Raw genomic sequence first — 22,438 nt, 5'->3', positions numbered from 1 at the left:
TCAAGAGCTAAAATATATTCCTACTTTTATAATAATAACATCAGTTACCTTTGTTAAAGCTATATTTGTATCTTTTAAAATAGCTTGGAGTATATATTTAGTGCCATTGTTTTAGGATCAGAATTTTGTTTGATGTATATGACGCATAATTTAAGGAGCTCAACAGTTGTTGAGAGTCTTTCCAACTTTTCATAAAGTATTTCTGAAGGTCGAGGACGAAAATCTGTAATGCAAAAACCTCATCATGTATTTGCGATTAAGTATTTTTTCTGTTAACAAGATTCTGAAATTACGGGACTAAATATATCGAAGTCGTATACTGTCAAGATATGCAACTGTTATTGTTTTTATCTTATTAAAGTTCATTTTATTGTTAGAACCTGAGTTTGAAGTTCATTTCAACCCTCTATTACAACCCAGGGTTTGTGTAGCGGTTTCGGCCACTACACCCCAATATACCCACTCTGTTACTCGGCTCCGTAAACTCAGTTTTTTTATTCTTATATGCAAAAGTAATGCAAAAATAAACTTATAAATTTACCTTCTTTCATCGTCTAATGACATTTTTCACTAAAATCTATTTGTCAGTACTCATGATGATCAGCCTAAACAGCTCAATAATAATAATGATAAAAGCGGCAAATAAATTGCGTACAAGAAACATAATCATAAATATAAACATCAGTCTTGTAACTGTACTTTGAATCAAAATGTATGCTGCTAAAACATCATACCTTTTGTTAATTTTTTTTGTTTGTTTAATACCGGAAAGCATACAAGGCTACATGTCAAAGAAAACGAATACACTTGTTGGTAGTCTTTCTAAGAAATATTGCTTTTTAATTACTTTACTCAAGGAACAAGCCACAAAAAAAGTTCATGCAAGCCAGCTCTTTCGCCGAGCTCTTTCGCCCGGGCGATGATACCAGTGTTTAATGAAGTTATCACTCGGCCGCTACTAGACCCTGTACTTTTCCTTTTTTAACAGAACGAAAATTAAACTTCCAAAAACATACATCTTGTTATGTTTTCATTGAAATGAAAGGCTTGGGAATGTAATTAAATTTGTCGTTTCTTAATACTAATTTTTCCTGGGAAAATGCACATTATGACAATTTAGTGACGTTGGCTCATATTTACATTATAACGTAAGAAAGAGAATAACCTAAAACCCATTTAGCAATCGATTCAAAAGCCGAAAACTGAACTCGAGACGAATTGCCAGTGACTAATGCCTTATTTCATTTAGTAAATAATTCGCTTATTCTGAAAATTGCAATTGTACGTATATGTAACCAAAGTTTGCTTAAATGAATATTTATCCATTATTGAAAGCAAATGAGTGTGTTTGACATCATTTCGTCTTCAGTAAAGAAATGCTATTAGCTTTTGTCAATGGCTTGCAGTTAGATTACAAGTTTAATCACCTTTAAAATTTCTGTCTCGAATTTAGTATTCTATTTCGGGTAGGTAAATGGAAGCAGCTACATCTTGTATTTTAAGATTACCCGCTTGTTTGCGATAGATTCTTTCACAGTGTGTTTGCTTTCTTTCAAGTATCTTTCTGAGAGTTTGCCTTGGCAATTCGCACTTGAACTTGGTCGTCATCCAGCTCAACTTTGCATGCCAAAATGGTCATTATCTTCAAGATTCTAAATTTCATCATAAAAAATCTATTGTACTTATAGGTGATAAGTGTAAGTTACAAAGCATTTCTTCTTCACTGAAGAAATATATAACTTCAGTTATAGAATGTTATTATACAATTACACTTGGATTAGTAAAATATTACAGTGCACCAAATTATGCATTTTTTATTAGGAAAAGTGTAATCTGAACTTTTATTCGGGATTGATTCTTTAACATTATTCATCCCGACATTGATTCAAAATATTTTATTTGCACAGCAGAACGATTTACTTATTTAAAAAAGTCACGTGGTGTCCACATTTACTGATGTACACACACGTGGACTTCCTTGTATGGCCTATTAAATTATACATATTTTTGCTCCATTTCATTTAAACTTACTTTCCCGGATTTCATTAAATATATATCTCTCATTCAATTAATTCAGTTTTCACTTAGCGACAAAGCAAAAATACATAAAATCTCAAAACATCCTCATTAAAAATTGTAAAATACAGAAAAACATAAAACACCAAATATGGTTAAAACAGTTTAAAAAAACAATTTTTACAATTAAAAATAGAGTTTCTACGCAAGCATTTCGGCAAGAGGGCAGATTTTTCGGTGCACAAAACTGAAAGTTTATTTTTGGTCCCATTCGGCAGAAAGACCTGGAAGGTGCAGAAATTGACTTAATTCACTATTCTACTGAGTTTCAAATGTAAACAAATGGTGTTTCGTTAGGCTTAACTAACCACTTAAAGTTTTAAACTATTGATAATTCTACAACAATTGCATGCAGATTATCTAAAGGCATAAAAACCTTAACCGAAATATAAAAACCACGTAATTCAATCACTTTTAAACAAAAAAATGCACAATTAACCAATATATAAAGTGAATAAAAACTGAGCTCACCGAGCCAGGTATCAGAGTGGAAATATATATACGATGATGCAGCCGGAGTGCCCTCATGTCAGTACTTTCGGAGAATTTATTCCTCGTAAATTTATCTGCTATTATTTTAGCTATTTATCATTTTGGATCGTTTCTCTTCCATACAGATTTGATGTCATTTTTAGAAATGTTATGCTTGTGCTTGAATGTATTTGAACAAAACTAATAAATGCATGTAATCATTGTTGATACTGGAACTGCTTTGTCAATTATCCGTCTAATTTTCAATTCAGAAAATTCATAGTTTGCGTTATTTGAAGATCATTTTCCTACTTTCAGTTTGAAAGAGTGGAATGTTTATTATGTCCTTTACTATCTTATCTGAGATAGCTTCATGAATAAACCATTAATTCTCGTTGTTTTTTCCTTCACAATGATCATAATAGTTTCCAGATGTGTTCAGCAGATGCAGCATATTAAAAAGTTTAGTTTTCTTTTATATGCAACAAGATCTTAGATTTTAAAACGGATTTTAGCGTTGAGGTGTATGCTTTCATTATTCTAATAATTTTTGACTACATGTTTGGATTATGGCCGAAGTAGTAGGTGAAGAGGCGCAGAATTTCAATGAGCTTCAGAAAAATCTGTATGTTATGCAGTCGTCAGTAAGAAAGATATTTCTTCGAGTATTTCGTTATATTTCATTTCCAAATTGCCTTCTTTAAAAATGTTTGCCATCATTCCCTGATCCCGTAGATCATACAGTTTTAATTAGTTTGACTTTACGTTTTCAACTCATTTAACATTTAATGCGTCTGCCAAAATTAAGACTTTTAGAAAAATAAAAGTGATTAAATTTAGAACTTCAGTGATTTAAATAATTTCGTTGGTATTGTATTTTCGCTGAAAAGTATCAATCTATGATATATTAATCACATTAAACGATTTGAAACGTATGATCAACTCTCTATTATTAATAAAAAATCTTATATGGACAACACATGACTTCCTTGCATGGAATATTAAATAATACGCATATTTTGCTGCATTCCATTAAACTTAACCTCAAAATATACTTCAGACCTCAAAATATCTTCATTAAAAATTTAAAAATATAGAAAGAAGATAAAATGCCAAATATAGTTAAAACAATTAAAAAAATTTATAATTAAAATTACTACACAAAAACAAGCAATTCAGCCAGCGAGAAGGCAGATTTTTCGTTGCTCAAAACTGAGAGTAACTTTTGGTCCCAATCGACAAAAAGACTCTGAAGGTGCAGAAACTGACTTCATTCACTATTCTGCTAAGTTTCAAATGTAAACAAATTTAGTAGCTATAGTTAAAAAAAAAAAAAAAAAAGGCTTAGCCACACTTAAACAACTTTAAATTGTTGATAATTCTACAACTATTGCATGCAGATTAACTAAAGGCATAAAAACCTTAACCGGAAGATAAGAACAACATAGTTCAATCATTTTTAAAGCAAAAAATGAACAGTTTACCAACATATAAAAATAAAAAAACTGAACTCACGAAGCCGAGTAACAAACTGGGTATATATTTATATAATTTTGGTGGGGCCGTTGCAACTAAAATAGGAGGTGCACAACTACAAGTTGTAGCAGTTGTATATACGAAATTTCAACGTTATGAGGCTACTCGTTTTTGAGTTATGGGAGATAAATACTTACGTACGTACAGACGTCACGGAAAAAATCTCTCCTGAATCCATTTTAAATCCTTTTTGCAGCCCGTTTTGGGAAAAATGAGTCTTCTGTCCTTACGTAGAGATGTCATGCAAAAGTATCGTTAAATTGCATTCGATAATGGACAAAATGGATATTTTCCCTTAAATATGATGCCCGAAAATTTTCGCGATTACAATACTTTCTTTACTTTTTACAATGAAGTAAAAATCTTAGAAACGTTAGAATGTCATTAAAATTAACTCAATTAACTCTAAGACAAATTTTCGGAAGAAAATATTAATCATAAAATGTTTACAAATTCATTTATTTAATATGCCTTATTACGGAGAAACTAGACTTATGACGATTAAAATAAGTTATTATATTTTCACCATAGAATTTAGAAGCTAATCTCGGTAATATTATATGAATGACAGATGTGACGAGCGTCGACAGACTTTTTCTGGCAGAGTTTCAGTTTTTCATAATATTCTCAGATATGAAGTTTGCAGGCCTTTTGTATTGTTACAGATATAGAAAAGGACTGCAGACTGAGGTCTATAAAATCGAATACAACAATTCACCTTCGTATTATTATTGTTTAGTGGATATTATCATTGTTCTGAGGACGATCGTATTATGATATAAAATTCAGCACTCGAATGTGCAGTCGCGTATTTGTATATAACGTTTTAAAATTTATTATTATAAAAGAATATTTCAAATAATTGTTATAAATTTCATCTAATAGATGAATTTGTAATCTTCTCTATATCTGCCCCGGTTCATATGTGTATTAAGCTAGCATTCCGAATGTATTCTTTAATGCATACGGTGAGAAATGCAGACTTGGAGCCCTTCTTAACCTGGAGCCATCATCTTGGATTTTACTAGCTAAAATAATAAGTAATTTCCTGGTTCTGTTATGTTTCTAGTTGTAATAGTTTTAGAAGTGGAAGTTGTGAATAAATTTTATATTTTTCTGTGCAGCGCCTACATTTTAGGTCACACCAATCATGCAACGATATCAAGTTCCCGTAAAATCACTACAAATAACGCTCTTTATATAAAAGTTTTAACATGGCTAATATCTTTGACGTAAATTCCTGTTACTTCCGGGGAGATATTTTTGAAAATGACGTGTCACGTCAAAAATATCCCACCGGAAATAGAAAGAAAGATATGCTTTGAGGTGGCCTTTCAAATCCTCCTGATGTTATTTAAAATTCACGTTTTACGCTGGAATTTACGCTGAAACATATTAGAAGAGCCAAGAGAAAATCAAGATTAGCGTCGACAGTTTTGTTCCAGAACTTGCAAGGTTTTTATTGGAAGCGAGTCATTAATTTTGGTGAGATCTGCTTTGCTAAAACCATTTTCGAAGCTGATGCTTTCAAAAATATTATATTACAGAAATGAAGAATTTTTTACTAAAATTCGAGATTAATTCTGGACGTAAGTAATAAAATGAAGTCGAAATGAAAATATTTTGGCATATTTTAAAATCTAAAATTTCTAAGAAACTCAATATTGGAGGTGAAAATTTGGAAATGGGAAAGATTATTATTTTCAACACTATTTAAATAAAAGGTGATATATACACACTGGTATTAAATTAAGAGAAGTCTTACATTTGGTCTATTATTTTCAGAACCGATGGACAGAAATTTGGTATGGACGTTATTTGATACAATATATATTGTATACCGTACAATAGTCATGCATGATCGTGTATAAGGTTCTCTGGTGGAGGGAAGTCTAAAACGGAGGTTGCAAGATCGAATAATAAATGACGCTAATATGGTGTGATATCTCTATATCGAATAAAAAATGACGCTAATATCCTTTTTAACTATTATACAGCTCTCGTATGACTTCACAGTAGAGACAGTTTATGAATTCCTGTGCCAGTCGGTCCCACTACTGTAGCAACTCTGTTTTGTGTCGTAAAGGCTTTAGGGAAGGTAAGGCGAGTTGCATTCCCTTTCAAAGGGCGTTCTATATATAGCCCATGTTATATATGGTTTCAGATTGAGGATCCAGCTGGCTATTCCATTCGGTTAATAGCTCAACTTTCCAAAACGTTATCCACTATATTAGTTCGATGGGAACAAGCGTTGTCGTTCATAAAAATGAACTGAGAGCGTCCTTGAAAAGATGCACAAGGTGTTCTGATATCTTCATCTGTTTGCAATTTGTATACATCTGCGTACGCGAGAGCCCGTTTAGCATGGTGTCGAGAACATCGATACTGAACACGAACCTTAAACATTGAATCTCGAACGTTCCTTCATCTTGAGACAATCGGTGACACGCTACCTGTTCTCCACCATACGAGAAAGGGACTATCGAAGATTTGAAGGTTGGGGCAGGCATCATGATGGACGGATGCACAGATCTACATGTCTTTGGCCGAGGCTGTCGATTGCTGCGAGGTATAGAGAAGACATCTTAGAATCCTATATTTGCCTTTTCAGAGGTACTGTTAGCCCTCAGTTTATTTTTATGAGCCTCGACACTCATCCGCATAGGTTTATCTGGTAAATGATTTTCTGAAAAATGAGGATATTAACCGCATGAAATGACCAGCCAGATCATCAGAAACCTAAATGATATAAAGCATGTCTAGGATACCCTTGGAAGGTAACTGCAAATCGTTTTCCTTCTCACAGAACATTTAGCAAAGCACTTCTTTATCACACAAAGCAGTGTTGATGAAGAAGTGAAATCGACTCCACAATAACTCATAAAGCTGCCTCATTTCCAGTACAAACTCACTTTATGAGAGGTATATGGTAGAGGGGATTATTCCCCTATTAGCCTTTACTTTTTGTTCGATTATGAATCGTAATTTCTAATTCGGGATGAACATGTTCAACAGTTAACAATCTAAGAAATGTTTTATATTTTATAAATAGTTTGGTAATTAGAGTTTTCACCTGTGCATTTGTTATGTACTGCCTACTTTGTTTACGATAGCAAAATCCAGCCATTATGTAACATAAGGTGTGTGTCAGAAGCATCTTTTAGGAAATTATAACTTGAATTCATCATAAATTAAAATGCGTTTCAAAGTGTACCGTTTACATATGTTGTAAAAAATACATATTTGAATTCTTTTCGACAGTAGCTTAGGCGACCTACCTAAAAATTTACTAGTATGAAAAATCCTCTCTTAAACAAGACATCTGGGTTTTACCTTTAACTGTTACTGTAAAAGGAAGTATTATATTTACCAAGGTATTATATTTACCAAAAGGACGTATTATATTTTTACATAGTGGGAACCGATACGGACTCCGAAAAACTCTTTCAAACTGGCGCTAGTACTAATGGTCACCATATGGGGTTTTTCATTACGCAAGGGATGAGTTGCAGTTAGCCTATACTGCCTTTTAAACATTCGTTTCGCATGATTTTAATTTTTATAACCTTCTGGTCTAAGCAAATTTATGCGACGTGAATCAAAAGGAAGAAAGAACAATGTTTAAATTAATTTTGACTTCTAGTGAAACTGTAGAGTCAATAGTGTTTTTTTTTTTTTTTTTTTTTTTTTTTTCTGATGAAACATGAAAAAATGCAATGCCCTCGTCGGGACATAATTACAGATAGGTTAAGTAAAAATGTTGTGTTTCATATAATGGCATCGCTTGCTATGCATATTAGGATAACGTAACATAACAATCCAAAGATTTTGGAATGACGTTTCGGAAGTCAAAATCACAGTACAGTTCTCGATATTTTGGGGAGCCATGTGTTTGTTATTTTAAAAATATTTTAGTTATTTATTTTTAATAAATGTAGCAAAACATTACGAACGTGCGTTGAAGTTACTGGTAATTTTACTGGTATTATGAAATGGGAATGTTCGTGAAAGCAAAGTGAGTGTGTTCAAAATGAACCGCCATAGGAAGAGTGGGAACTTGATATACTATCCTTCGTCAATTCGTTAAATCCAAAATGGGCTAGGGAAAGCTTCTTCCCTTATAAATTAAAGCGTTATCTTCTATCTATCATAAATACTTCACTCCGTCCTTAGAGAAAGAAGCACCCGCTCTCTTAGATCTAACTAGAGAAAAAGGAAAACATTTCCAAAGGGTTGGGAATGCCAAGGTCGGAGAAGCTTCTTTTTTTCACCCTATTTTCTTTCCTCACATTTTATTTTAAGTTTAAGCTACTCCGTTTCTGCCTGTCGCCGCTTCTACGTTGTTTTGATTTTTACGTGACATGACCGATAATAAGATCGAAAACAGCAACAAGCATCTTCTTTGCCAGGCGATAATTTTATTCTTTTGCGCCATAATTACAATTAATGCGACGTTTTGAAGAAAAGGCGTAGTTTATGCTAGTTTATGTTGCACATCTCGCTGAATATCAACAACTATGGTGATAATTATGTACAAGCTAAAGAAATATTCAGAAAAAATGACTTCAAATTGTAAGCATTTAAAAAAGAATAGGAGCCCCTTGGTAATATATTTAAACTGCTCTTGCAATAAAGTTCTTTTTGGTGTGGGAAGATTGGCTTTCTTGCTAGTGTTGATAATGGTAATAAAGCACACGATTGCTAAAGGGAATATGTCTTTACGTTACGAAAATCAGGAAAACATTGGTGCAGCCAAATCGTTACTCGGTCGAATGAATTATTAGTGTTCATCGATGGATTAATACGTTGTTTCAGTATAAAAAATAAGCGCACAAATTATTTCACTAATAAACTTTGGGACAGGATTTTTTTTTACAAATTGAGCCCCCCTTTTTTTTTGAATAAAAGCAATTTAGAAAAATATGGTCACTTTTCAAATCAGAGATGATATTCATTTAGTATGGTCATGAAAAGTCCACATGATTTGTAACTTTGCAGGTGATAATCCCTAGTTATAAAGATCGGCACAATTATTTTTATAATGCGAGGCTTCACGCCCATCTATCAAGCACTTGGATATGTTTTTATTACGTTTTTTACCACACATATTATTATTTTCACTAAAAGAGAGAGGGGTGGGCAAAGTTCGTGTTTTGTTGAAACAGATGTTTCTAACTCACATATCTGTAAAAACTAGTCATTTCTTAGCTGATTAATTATAACCTAATACATGATAATTGTCAACCCACGTACCAAAATATTTATAATAATAAGTATTATGTCAATCTACATGCTACAGTATCTATAAATAGAATGTATTGTTCATCACTGAGTTATTATCTTTTATTTAAATTTCTTAATTTATGTGTGATGTTTGTTTTCAAGGAAATATTCTTGGTTATCAAAAATTCTATAAAGTATTTCTCCCGCCTTCTTAGCGTGCCTTTGTGGTGTGGTGGTCTGCACGCTGGGCGCGTATTCCATAGGTCCGTGGTTCGATTCCCGGCGAAGGCATTACTCATTTTTCATCTTGCCTGCTTCCCAAAAAATACCTAATGTCTCCACATTTCAACTGTTACTTTTGATCGCGTGTTTCTTATTACAAAAATACAAGTTTGTTTTAACTTTTGAATATTCATCTGAAGTCCTGAAGCGTAGAACAGGAAGATGTTTCCTTTGCTCTTTCTTGCAAAAAGTGCATTGTAAGTTTACTTTGTGAAATAGAAATTGTCAAGCATACTGTCAATCTACTATGATCTCAAATGAGTAGATCTAAATGCTTTGTGGGGAACTGAATCATAATTATCATAATGAATTATCGGTGATTTGCTAATTAAAATTAGCTGGTTGATATTTATCCATAGAAGCTTTTTCGCAAATTTCTTTAAAATAAAATTCCTCAAAATATTCTGAATGAATTATTGTACTGGAGAACTATAGTAAAAGTGAGCTTACTCGAGCAGAACTGCGAAATTTTCTGTATAAATGTAACAGCACTTGATCATGCAAGATAGTTTATAAATATTCATGCATAAAGTCAGTTTATGAGTTTGTCTTAGGTAATCTTATCAAAATAAATAACTCATTAAAAAGAATAATAACAAAAGAAAATCACAAGGTTAAAATTTTGAAACGAGGTGAAGAAATCTAATTCGTTTTTTAATTTGAAAAATTAGTAACTTGGAATAGAAAAGAGGTAAAATCCACAATTTACTAAAAATAAAACAATTGAAAAAAATCATAATTACAGAAAAGGCAAAATTGCGTAGTCTGTGGAAATCTAAAAACTTACAAAAGTGAAAAGTAAGAGCTAACTTTAATTTCCCAAAATTAATTTTCAATTTAGATTTAAGAAAAAAAAACAGCCAATTAAGCAAATTCAAAATAGGATAACTAAATATTATGCTAAGAATTATACTTAGTGTTTTGAAATTACCTTAGTTAGAAAGTTTGTTTTAAATAAGAAAATAACTAGACTATCATATTTCCAATTTATTAGCATCTAATGTAGTAAACATCTATAGCGAGACTAAATGAATAAAATGAATAAAATGATATTAGAATAAAATGAAAGAGTGGAAAGGAAAATTGAGGAAAAAAAAAAAAAAACTGAATTTTCTGCGATCAATACAATCAAATTACATTCGAATATTTTCTGCAAAAAAAAAAGGAAGGATCACGGGTCTCAAATCTCACAGGATCAGTGTTTTCAAATTGAATAAATAAACAGACCTGTAGGCGAATATTTTGCTATTCAACATATTGCTGACAATCACTTTTAAATTATTAAATATGAAATTAAACTGTTGTTGTTGTGACTTATCTGACTTGTCTGACAGTAATATCAGAACAAGCCCGCGAAATTCATCGTGGCAAGGAGAGCAAGATTGCGTCTGTCGTTGGCCCATGGCGCAAAGACACTATACATTTAACAAACATCCATGTCATCTGCCGGATTCGAAACCGGATCCCTTTGGTTCCACAGTAAGCTACCCTAACCATTATACCGTCTGGGCGGCTAAAATGAAATTAACTTCAGGTGTAGCATTGTCAAAAACGTAGCGAACGTAAGGAACACTATCTAAGCTCAAACATTAGTGTTCATAGTTAATACTTAATGTAAAAAAGGTCCTCTAATTTAATATAAACATGCATTTTAAACATTTGAATCCATTTAAAACATAGTGCGAACTGCAGAAATAATTTATAGTGTTTCATTTTAAGAGCTTTGTACAAAACTTCTTACAGATTTAAAATATCACAAGACAAAAAGAATAATTGTTGAGTAATACAAGGGTGTTGGAGGATTTTTGCATTATTTTCGTAGTTTAATTTCAAAAGATTTACTTAGTTTGAAGTTTTAAGATAAAGCATTTCTAATTATATATTTTTGGAGAGTATTATTAGCATCTGGGATTTTTCGTTTTATCTTGTGGTCAAAATCGAGCCGTTTCATATGCTGCTATTCTTTAACTTCCTCACCAGCTAACTCTACTGGCAAAATCATTCACGTTTCATCTGTTGCTCTTACCCATCCTTCTCATCAGTACGCTATCGAAGGAAGGTTGAATTTTCCCAGATTCATCCACTTTTCCAAACGTCGTTGTTAAGAGGTTCTTTTGTGCAGACAGGGAACATTAGATGATAAATGTATAATTAATATTACTATTTAATATTAATTATACATTTGTTACATTTTTCTTTTCTTTCAAAGCAGTGGAACTGTGATTCTATTGCTTTAGAAGTATGTAAAATTTCAAAAAATGGACACTATATAACAAAAACCTAACTAGATTAAAAGATAATTCAGGTCCTAGTAGTAAGGGTCAACGCGTCTAAACCCTTTTTATTGACGAAAATGGATGTTCGTTTTATCGTAAAGTGAGTTTTCGAAGAGGGGATGAAACTTAAAAGAGGGAATCGGAGGGGGGCAGGCAGCGGTAGAAACGGCAAGATTTCGAGCTGGGGATGAAACGAATGAAAACGAAACTGTACTAAGCACATATCCTTGCCTGAACTGTGATTTTTAATTGAATAAGTATGCAATTAGCTCCTGCCTTTCACGAAAAGTAGACAAACAGGTTATATTTCTAATATGAAGCTAGCGAAGTGCCCAGTTAGCTTATTATTTTGTCTAACACCCGTAATTAATTCGTGCTTGAATGAATAGTTAATTGCTCATACTTTATCAATTACAATACCTATTGTTTTTATCGAACGTAATGGCAACTTACACGCATCTTTCAAGCTCATTACTCTGAGAAGTATCTCTTCCATATTATTGTCGTAGTACCTTAACACAGTGAATACAACTGGCCTTTTACAGTGGTGGTTAAGTAAGCGGTTACGTACGCATTCGGGATTTTTTTTTAATAAATAAATTTATACTAAAATGACTAGATGCCCCGGATTTTAGTGCATCGTCCCTCTTCAGTTTCTTCACCAACTGCATTTTATACTCTGAAAATGTAATAAAAAAATTCAATAATCTATAGAGTTTTAAATAGGTCACTTTGGAAAATACTGCAGATTGAAAAGATTTGGAAAATAGAAAGCTGAACGTTCGCAAATATTTTCAATGAATCTCTATCTCTCTCTCTGTAAACAGGATACGAAATGGACAGAGAGTTTTCCCGTTTTCAAGATAGTTGTGTTTCTTTCAAATCTGTTATATTTAATATGCAAGTGAACTCTGTTCCTTGGGGACACATGCTGTAGCAATGTGTCTATTTCCGTGATAAACTGAAATATCTCATGATGACACCTCTTCTGTAGACAATTGTGTCTGAGAGTGACTAATGATATATCTGAGAATATGTATAAATTTTGATACCGAACATTAAAGATTGTTATATTCTCAAAGATAGCTACCTTTATATGAAAGCAAAATCACTGGTTGTCTTTGGAATCTTTTTCAGAGGCGTTGGCATCTGAGAAGTAATAACATATTTTTAGTTGCCAAAATACTATTTTCCAAGAATTCCTTCGTAATAGTCTGGTGACTAATTTTTTTAGGCCTGCTGTCTTTTACTTTTTTAGAACAAAAATAGATTTTGTATTCCGATATATTAACAAAAGTTTCCTTATTCATCCTGACGAAATTGTTATTGCTTGCAATATGTTTTGTGTTGAAAAGGTTGTAGAGTTCCCCACTTGTAAATGCTACGTTACAGTTGAGCGTGAAGAATCTTAAGAACTGATAAGCGAATAATCGCTTTAGCTCGTGTGACAATAAACAAAAGATGGAAGGGTTAATAACCCTTTATTATTCAAATAAGATTTAACAGAACTCCGTCTTGGAGTGTACAATAAAAGCCGACACTTGGGCTTGAACTTAAGAGGCTAAGAAGTAAATTAAAACTAATTTAAACTAAAAAGATATAGCCAAAAGCTATCAATATTTTAATGGAGTTGGCCCCTTAAACACGAGGTGACTGCGAAGCTATCAAGGGCCTGAGTACGGCGGAGCGTAATAACAGCTTTGAGAGAGAGTAGCCAAAAAGGTGGACGCGCGCTAATCAGAAACTCTGATTCTCTCTAACTCAGCAAGTTAAATACCGCTCCTCTTATGTATTCAGACTTCGAGGTTAAATACCGCTCCTCTTATGTATTCAGACGTGATTCCAAAATTACGTTCTAGCCGGAAGTAGTAAGCTGAAGTTAAGAATTTGACAGGAAAGAAATTTAACTCAAAATTAAACTGTTAATAAAATTAACATAATCCTTACAAGCTGTTTTGTTATAGAAATACGAATGGAGCCATAAAATTCACTTTATTTCACTGCGGTAAATATGCATTTCTCTTAGAGAGAAAAGGAATCCAGTTATCCGGATAAAAGATGAGCTCTGTTCCTTTTATTCTGGATATTTGGAGTTTCTGTTGTATAACATTTTCAGCATGACCTATAGAATCAGCATTACAATTTTGCATTCTTCAACTCCCTCATTTACCTTATGATTGAGTTATTTCCTCATCATTTGCATCACTAAGACTGATTATGTTTGGCAGCAAGCCTCATACCTGTCTCTTGCCAGCATCTGAAAGGTCCTTGACATCATTTCATCAGATAATTCGCCTGCGTTTAGCTTGCATCGGAAGTGAGGGCTCTTGTAATCTTTTTCTTACTGAACGTAAGGTTTAATTTCCTTTGTCTTCGTCGACAAGGAATGACATGCGAGAATGCAAGCTGAAAGCTTCATCTGTAGTATTTCTTGTTTTTTTTTTTTTTTTTTTTTTTTTTTACCTCCTTTGCCAAGCCTTTAATGGGTTCTTTTTAGAGAAGTGAGAAAATATATGCAAAACTTTTTCTTGTTTGTTTGATGGGACCTGTTTCGTAAATAGCAATTAAAACTCTGGTTCTGCTGCATTCTGAAATGTGCAAGTTGTTGTTCCCTACTGGAGATATGGAATCCAACTGAGGTAACAAATGAGAATTTGGAAACATAAGAAGTAAGGAAATGATAATTAAAGTTTCAGGTCAAAAGTATTGTTTTTGGCGGGTATTTTTTGGATATCATTTAGAGAAACGAATCTATTATAATTAGCTGAATTTCCAACACGTGTATGGAATAATCATAGCTAAGATGTATAACAACATAAGACATTTCCTTGTTAAAAAAATGCTTGTTTTAAGTACGATTTTATTACCATATTCTATTCCTTACTAATTTTATGTGTTAAAATCTACTAATTTACCTCTCGAAAATAAGAAAAACAATTTTGCAATGTACACCATTTCGGAGGGGGAAGACTTAAATGAAGCACATTAAAAGCACATAATGGGTAAACGTGGTAATAGCACTGTATTCCAGAGCGTCAGTTTATAGAGACTGTTGGGATTTTCAAAGCCAGAAAACGTGGATCAACTGTACCCTCACCAGGATTCAAATCACGGAGCTTATGATAACCACATTAGCATAAAATCATGCATAGGAGAACTCGGCAATTCCATTACAAGTTATAATTATAAATTTTAATACAGCTTTTCGTACATACAAGATGTCTGTGGATACATTTTTACCATGAATTAGAAGTTCCTAAATGTTATGCGGAAAATGGTGAGAGAAAAATACACGAGGAGGACAAATATGCGAGACATTACGGTACGTATTTTATTGTACTATATTATCAAGTTTATAATACGATTATAAGCTGCTGATATAAATAATTTGTTTCCATTCTCTAGTAATTGAGAATTTAATTATTATATCCCATTTTCAAGTGCCGTGCATTTTCAAATGTCATATATTTTTTAAATGGTTTAAACGTGTGTTTGGCTGACATATTAACACCGAGATTTATTGCCAGAATACTACTTTAAACTGACTGCCCTGATCAGTTTATGATGTCTGCAGTATTGCTGGATCCGGGCTCGAATCCCGGAGAAGACTGTTTTAAGTGTATAATATACGTGCGGCATGGATGCACTTAAAATACTAGCAAACCAGAAGTCCTCGCAAGTGGTTTGATTGTTAGGAAAGAAGGGTGGAATACCATCGCATCTGTCCCTGAGAATGATCTCCATCAAAAGCTGGGCGGAGTTTGTAGACTTTGTGTGGCCGGTTTATACCTGTGTGGCGAAATTATCCGGTCCTGTCGTGTCTAAAATTGTGTAAAAGAAGACGCTTAATTGAAAATGGGAATTATGAAAATAAAAACATCCCTATTATCATTTATTTTACTAACGCTGTAGTTATACTATTAATTTGCAGACTAGAATTCTTGTTTCTTTTCCTGTTTCAAGAAATAGCTTTGCTGCAATTAACATTAAAATAGAGCTTTATCAAAAGTAATGACCAAGCGACATTTCACTGACGTATTAAATTTAAAGTTAAGTATCAATTGCTTTGATAGCATTCTGGCCATTCTACTTGAATGAAAACTTTACCGTGTTATTGAAATTTATGGAAAACTGTTAATAAGTACACTTTTGTCTTCATGACACTTTTAGCATTATTAAGACATATAAATTGTTTCAACACTTTTTGTCTTAAAAAACTACCACAGTTAATTCTCCGAGAGCGGTCCTAGTCAAGTCTTATGTTTTCCGGTTGAAATTAGCAAGTATAAAATGTTTTAATTCAGGAACAGCCAGTCAATCATAAAATTACTCATTTCAGCATGAGTGGAAAAATAAACTGGCAGTTATTGTCAATAACAAACATTTTCAGTCGTTGAGGTTTTACAATATTTGATGCCACCATATTTAAAATTGACTATGCATTAGTGAATTGCTGTATTCATCGCGTATAAAACTTTATTTATTTATCACTGATATTTCATCTTTATCATTCCAACCTCATTATTGTGATGGCACATCAAAGATATCTACCAGAGATAAACATGACATCGTGAAAATGTTGTTTTTTTGGCATAATTCCTGAACAGAGATAAAAACAGTGGTTCCAAACGAACAAAATAAAGACGAAAAACAACGTCAGCGGGAAAAAAAAGTCAATGGTCACCTGCTCAAGAGAATCTAACCCAGGTCATCAACACGGAGGGACATTTTTCTGCCTCAGCCTTTCACGGTCTGAAACTTGTTTCACGATGCAACCGAAAGGTCCATCTGCCTTTCGCGATTGCTGGGGGTTAAAGAGAGTTCGGCCACTTTCAAGTGCGTTGTTAGGCAAGGTCGTTTTGCAACACACTTGATGTGGGTTAAGATTATTATGGTCAACATTTACATGTGGTGACAGTTCGTGTATTTTAAAACGGGTTAATAACATTTAATCGTAGTTTTCTTTGTTTTATTAATAACCGAAAAATGCGAAATGATGTAATTTGCTTTTCGTGTTTATTGTGGATGATAATACCCGGATGGAGAAGTTCGTGTGTCTTCATTCGATTGATTTGCCTTTGGGTGAAATTCAAGGTCATTTTGCTCATGGATGACGCTAGAAGCATCCGTTTTGCTAATGAGAAATAACAGAAGCTTTTTTGCAACCTGTTATTGAATTTATTACTGTCATTCAAATAATTATCCGCTTATGCGAACCATAAATATCCGTTTATTAATAACAAATGCAAATTCTTTCCATCTTCTATGTGAAAAAAACAGTGGAAGGAATGTCTTCAGACCTGTTCGATTAATATAAGGACCCATTTAAAATCTAAGGCGATCTGTTTATATCCGTGCCAAAACAAATCAAAGAAGTGTGGAGTTAATACTGTTTTCCACTATTTATTATTTGTTGCTGTTGCTTACGCTCACTTGCCTGACGTAGTTAGCCCAAGCCCATGAAATTCCTCCTGGCAAGGAGCGCTAGATTACGCCTGCTGTTGGCAACAGCCTTGAGCACCATTCCGGTGACAGTGCGATTTAGCTCAGTTCCGCCCCCAATTTTGATGGAGGGGGGATGGGTCCGAGGGTCTTCCTCCCCTTTCACCTTCCACCAAATCACACGAGAGGACTCCCCGCATGTTTAGAGTGCCGCCATGCCGCACCGACACTATACATTTACAAACATCCATGCCTTTCCCGGAATGCTTAATGGCAAACCGCACATTGAGGAGATCAATGTTAACGAATTTCGCTTACTGCGCATACTAAATGGGGTACCGCTGGCGTGGGAGAAAATACTGGCGACTAAGGCATAAGCAACCTTACACAAGCCTGTTCGTCATGTAGATCTTATCGACTGTTTACAATTGCAACAATCTATTTCATTTACTTGCAATAATATATTTGACTTTTAATTCAGTAATTTAAACTAGATTTAATCCTTAAATTTTTTATGCATATATGAATGGAACGTATGTTAAATACTCAATTATTTTTATTTCTCAGAAATAGAATCAGCTGATATATCTTGTAATGTTTCCTGTTTTGTAATCCTTTTTAAAAGAAAATTTGGATAGTTTACAATCGACATTTACACTCCAAGTAATGAAGCAGCTTACAACCTGACACGTTTTAAAACCTCGAACTGTTTACGCCCAAGATAACACAATATCAACCATATACCGTATTTATCTTCTTTTAAAATTGCGCCAAAGTCCTAACTGCGCCAAATTCTCTTTTGGGATGCGCAGTAAGCGAAATTCGTTTAACATTGCTGAACTCAATGTGCGGTTTGCCATTACGCTCCCGGGATTCGAGTCCGGGCTCTTCGGCACGGCAGTCAGCGACTCTAACCGTTATACCGGTTGAGCATTTATTATTTTGCTTTATACATTTGAAATGAATATACAGAGAGAAACTTAAAAGAAACTATGCAATTTTGAGTAAAATATATAGGTTTGTATTCCGGTTTGTAGGAAGTACCAACGGATATGCTCATGATTTTTTGTTCGTATTTTTTTTTTCTTTTTTCTTTTCCTCTCCCACTTTTAGACGGGGGGGGGAGGGAGGGAAATAACCAACTCGTGTTTTTAAAAGTGATATTGACACTAAGTAACAAGGGAGAGCTATTTAACATTTGCATAATTAATGTGACAGAAAATTAAAACTACCATTTCGAGATTCAGTCTGTATCAAATTCAGTTAATTTTTGTTGCTTGCGTTTTAATCAGTTTTAATTAGAAAAATCGTTTTAATAAATTCTTACATGAAAAAGGGAACAAAAATGTTGCTTAGAAATACAATATAGAAGATTTATAGTATTCATACTGAGGTTTTTAATATAGTTTTTGCTCTTATTTATGCGATTAATGTAACAAATCTTTTTGACTACTGATCATTTGCGGTCAAGTCGTAAATTACCGATAGAGGGGGAAAGGAAACACTAGAAGAAGTGGGAGATCGGATTTGAGTGAAAATGTGGGGTCGATTAAACATCTAGGTTCTCAGCGTTCTGTTTGAAGAGGAAAATATAGAAAAACTTTATTCTTTGAATGAAAGCAATTTTGACTATGAAAATGGGCTATTAAAAGCTAAACTATAAGTATATATACTTTTTAGGCACATGAGTAGGAAGACAAATACTTGTTACATCAGTGAATTGTACTGTAAGTATTGAGTTTTGTATTTCGAATGTTATTTTATATCAATGCAAAGTATCTAAGTATCGCAGATACTTAGATACTTTGACGTACAACGCAGAGCGTACTGGACTGTGCCGACTCCAACTGTTATTTCTGGTAGCGCAAGAATGGGCATAGCGGCAAAAGTCTTAATACGATGAAGAATAGATGTCATCACACACGATTCCACTTACCTGAACATTATTTGATCACGTGTATGGTAAACAGATATTCGGCACTTGGAAAGGAAAGAAAGGTTATTCAAAATGAGTTACCATTTTCATTTTTCCGACTGCAAAAACATCTTAAGAGACTGTCGAATTTAATCTTCAAATTATTCCAACATTATACAAAATAATAGGAACGAAATTTTAAGATCGGGAATATCTGTAAAGAATTATAATTTACAAATATTATTCTTAATTATAATTTACAAATTCCCCTTTTTGACCGCATATGCGACGACACCATCTTTTTTGAAGCTTCAGTTTGAAAGTGCAGCATTGCTTACAGACATTCCCGATCTTAAAATTTCGTTCCTACTTGTATATGGTCGAATTTAAATATAAAACACTAGCATTTTTTTGCATTTAAAATAAAAACCAGAAAAGTTTCTTCCTTGTGACAATTTCCAAGAGTCAGACTTATGGGTTGTGTCATTTTACAAAAATAATGCATGCATTTCGAGAGAAATTTGCCCAGATCAATCTTCGTCAAGGAACAATAAGGATTCAGGAACATTTGCTTGTTCTAGGATCTAATATTATACTACTTGAAGGGAGGCATATGTGTCAAATTCTTTCGAAATCCATCCGGTATTTCTCAAAAATATCAGCCTAAGACCGAAGTGTGGCGAGCTTAAGTTCAAACCGATCTGCTTCTCTTACACATACATCTTCGTTATGTCAACCATCTGTAAACCTGTCATGTTTATGGCTTTTCACATCGTGAAAGGAATTTGAAATTTGTTATAATTATTGGTCTTCTTGAATAATTCATAACAGGAAACAGAGTATCGAAATCATTTTTTATATTGTTATTTTATTTTTATTTTATTATTTTTTTTCAATCTAAGCAAACAATTTTGAACGTTACGGAAAGAAGAGGAATTAAATGTTAGGAATTGAATATTACAGCCAACTAACGGCGGTGTTAACTCAAAATAACGGTTAATTCGGGAGCAGTTAAAAACATAAAAAAACACAGATAACCTGTTTTATTATTAACAAAAAATAGTATTTACAGTTTGCTTGTATTTTCAAGGTTTAATCTGGAGAATAAGTACTTTTCGTTACGTAAATTCAATTAGAATTCAAAGCAAAAACTAACTGGGGTACTTACTATAAATCACAGACGATTAACAGCATTAGAAGTAAAGAAACTAAATTATAAATGGTATCAGAGAGCAACAATTACAGAAGAACTTGGCCAGTAATTCACAGAGTTCAAACTTGCGAAATATTGTTGCTTAGAACTTACGGTTTTTTGCCGTAGTTTACTTGGCAGAACATGCTGTTATCGCATGTATTACTTTAGAATGTTTTGTTATGTTTCATCAATAAAATAATTTTCTATATTTCCTCAATAAACAAAGGTCTCGGTTAATTAGGAGTTGATTATCGGTGGCTGAATGAGAGCATTAAAATTAATAAAGCAAATTTAACTTGCTGAGTTTTCGCAAAATATTGACAATGGGTTAAATTAGCACCTATTTGAAATTGATATTAATTAAAGAGCATTGTTGGATTTTAAAGGGACCTGCGATCTTTCATTATTTGGTGCAAACTTTTTATATCGTAAGCATAAAATACAATTAATTTCCGTTTAACTGGGGACGTATTAACCAGGCTTCTTCTAAAAAAAAAAAATTGAGTTTATTTTTTGTGGAACGTTGGTTAATTTGCTATCACAAACAATCCGAATGAAGTAAAATATCGCGCGGAAATGCGAAAAGAGAGGAGCAGAAAATGCGTGAGATAATAGCGGTGGTAATGTTATTATATTATTAATCGTATTCTTCTCTGAAGCTTATAAATTAGTTCTAAATTAAAACTTCCTAAGCAGCTAATGTTCTAAAATCGAAAACCTTTTTTTCTTATCCGATTAAAACTGTGACGCGGCTTAGATAGATTGATTATATGCTTTGCCTTGTAAAATAATCCATTTAATAATAAATCAAAACATCTTCTATTGATGGTAACGTAACATTTTCACAATGAAGGAGCTGAACGTATTATAGATTTCCTTTTCTATTGAAGTTTCGGCCACATTCAGATCGCTTCATGCATTTTGTAAACTAAAGAGTGTTCATCATAGCTTAATGGTTGTTATAACATTTCTTAGGCCTTTTTCCCAGCTCCTTGTATCCCCCTTAGCGTCCCTTTCTCTCGAGACTCCGCTCCCCCTCGCACTGTCTGTCAGCATTGCATAGTTATGAGTCCACAGCAAGGGAGGAGGGAGATAGCTATCGACTCCGTAGAAGCCTGCTGTTTGTTAACCCCTCTGTCAGATACTTTCCGGAGGTATTGCTGGAAGAAGTTCGTCTCGAAAAACTGTCACCTTCTTATCTTCGCCCGGGTTGACGATAGACTCGAAGACCTATTATTTTGCTAAGCACGAGATTAGATTTCCTTCTCCAATGCCCTTCGCCACTTGTTATTTGTATCCTCAAGAAATTATTAATGGGATAATATATACGATTGATTATGACTGTATTATCTAGGCTGTGGATGGCGGATTTCCGAGGCTGGGAAGATGCCAGTCTTCTAATCTGGAGTTTGGGTTAGCTTATCGAGCTTTTGAAAAATCGGGAGTGATAATGCGGTAAACTAAGAGTGTTATTCCGATGCTAAATAAAGTGTAAAGAGATTGAGGCTCTTGGTATGCAATGATAAACATTCTGCTTTTTCTGTGCAAAGGACAAAAAATTGTTTACAAGTTGCTGAGTGGATAACAGACAATAAAAATGTTTAAGGCTGTAGAGTGAATATTTTTGTTACTGTTAGTAACTTTGCTTGTGGAGGGAGAACTCTTGATAACCTGAACATCAACGGAAGTAAAAACGCTATTTAAATAAGTAAGGAGTCTTCATCATAACTTAATCGTTAAGATAGTTGCAGGTTCACTCATTGCATAGTGACGTACGAAATAGCAAATCTTGTTTGTTTTTAAAAGCATAACATAAGTTTTGTTTTTAAAAGCATAACATTAAGTTTTTATTCAGCGTTTGATTTAAAACGCAGTTATTTTCAAAATGGTTAAAATCAAGTTAGCATTTTTTACTTATTCTATAGCTATTGCGAACTGAAATGTTTTCATTAGAAGTAAGAAAATATATTAGTGACAAAAAGGGTAGTGATTGCTTAAAATAAACTTTTATTTACCTCTCAG

General features: G+C 33.3%; 1 protein-coding gene across 1 annotated transcript in view; it reads left to right on the top strand.

Moving 5' to 3' along the window:
* LOC118185686 (uncharacterized) overlaps positions 1–22,438 on the top strand; it is a 92,583-nt gene that overhangs the window by 9,306 nt on the left and 60,839 nt on the right. The window lies entirely within an intron of this gene.

The sequence above is a fragment of the Stegodyphus dumicola genome, chromosome 2 (assembly GCF_044657685.1).
Source record: "Stegodyphus dumicola isolate Sdum_Otavi_A_Nest chromosome 2, ASM4465768v1".
Classification (NCBI taxonomy): domain Eukaryota; kingdom Metazoa; phylum Arthropoda; class Arachnida; order Araneae; family Eresidae; genus Stegodyphus; species Stegodyphus dumicola.
This window is presented reverse-complemented; position numbering and strand designations above follow the sequence as displayed.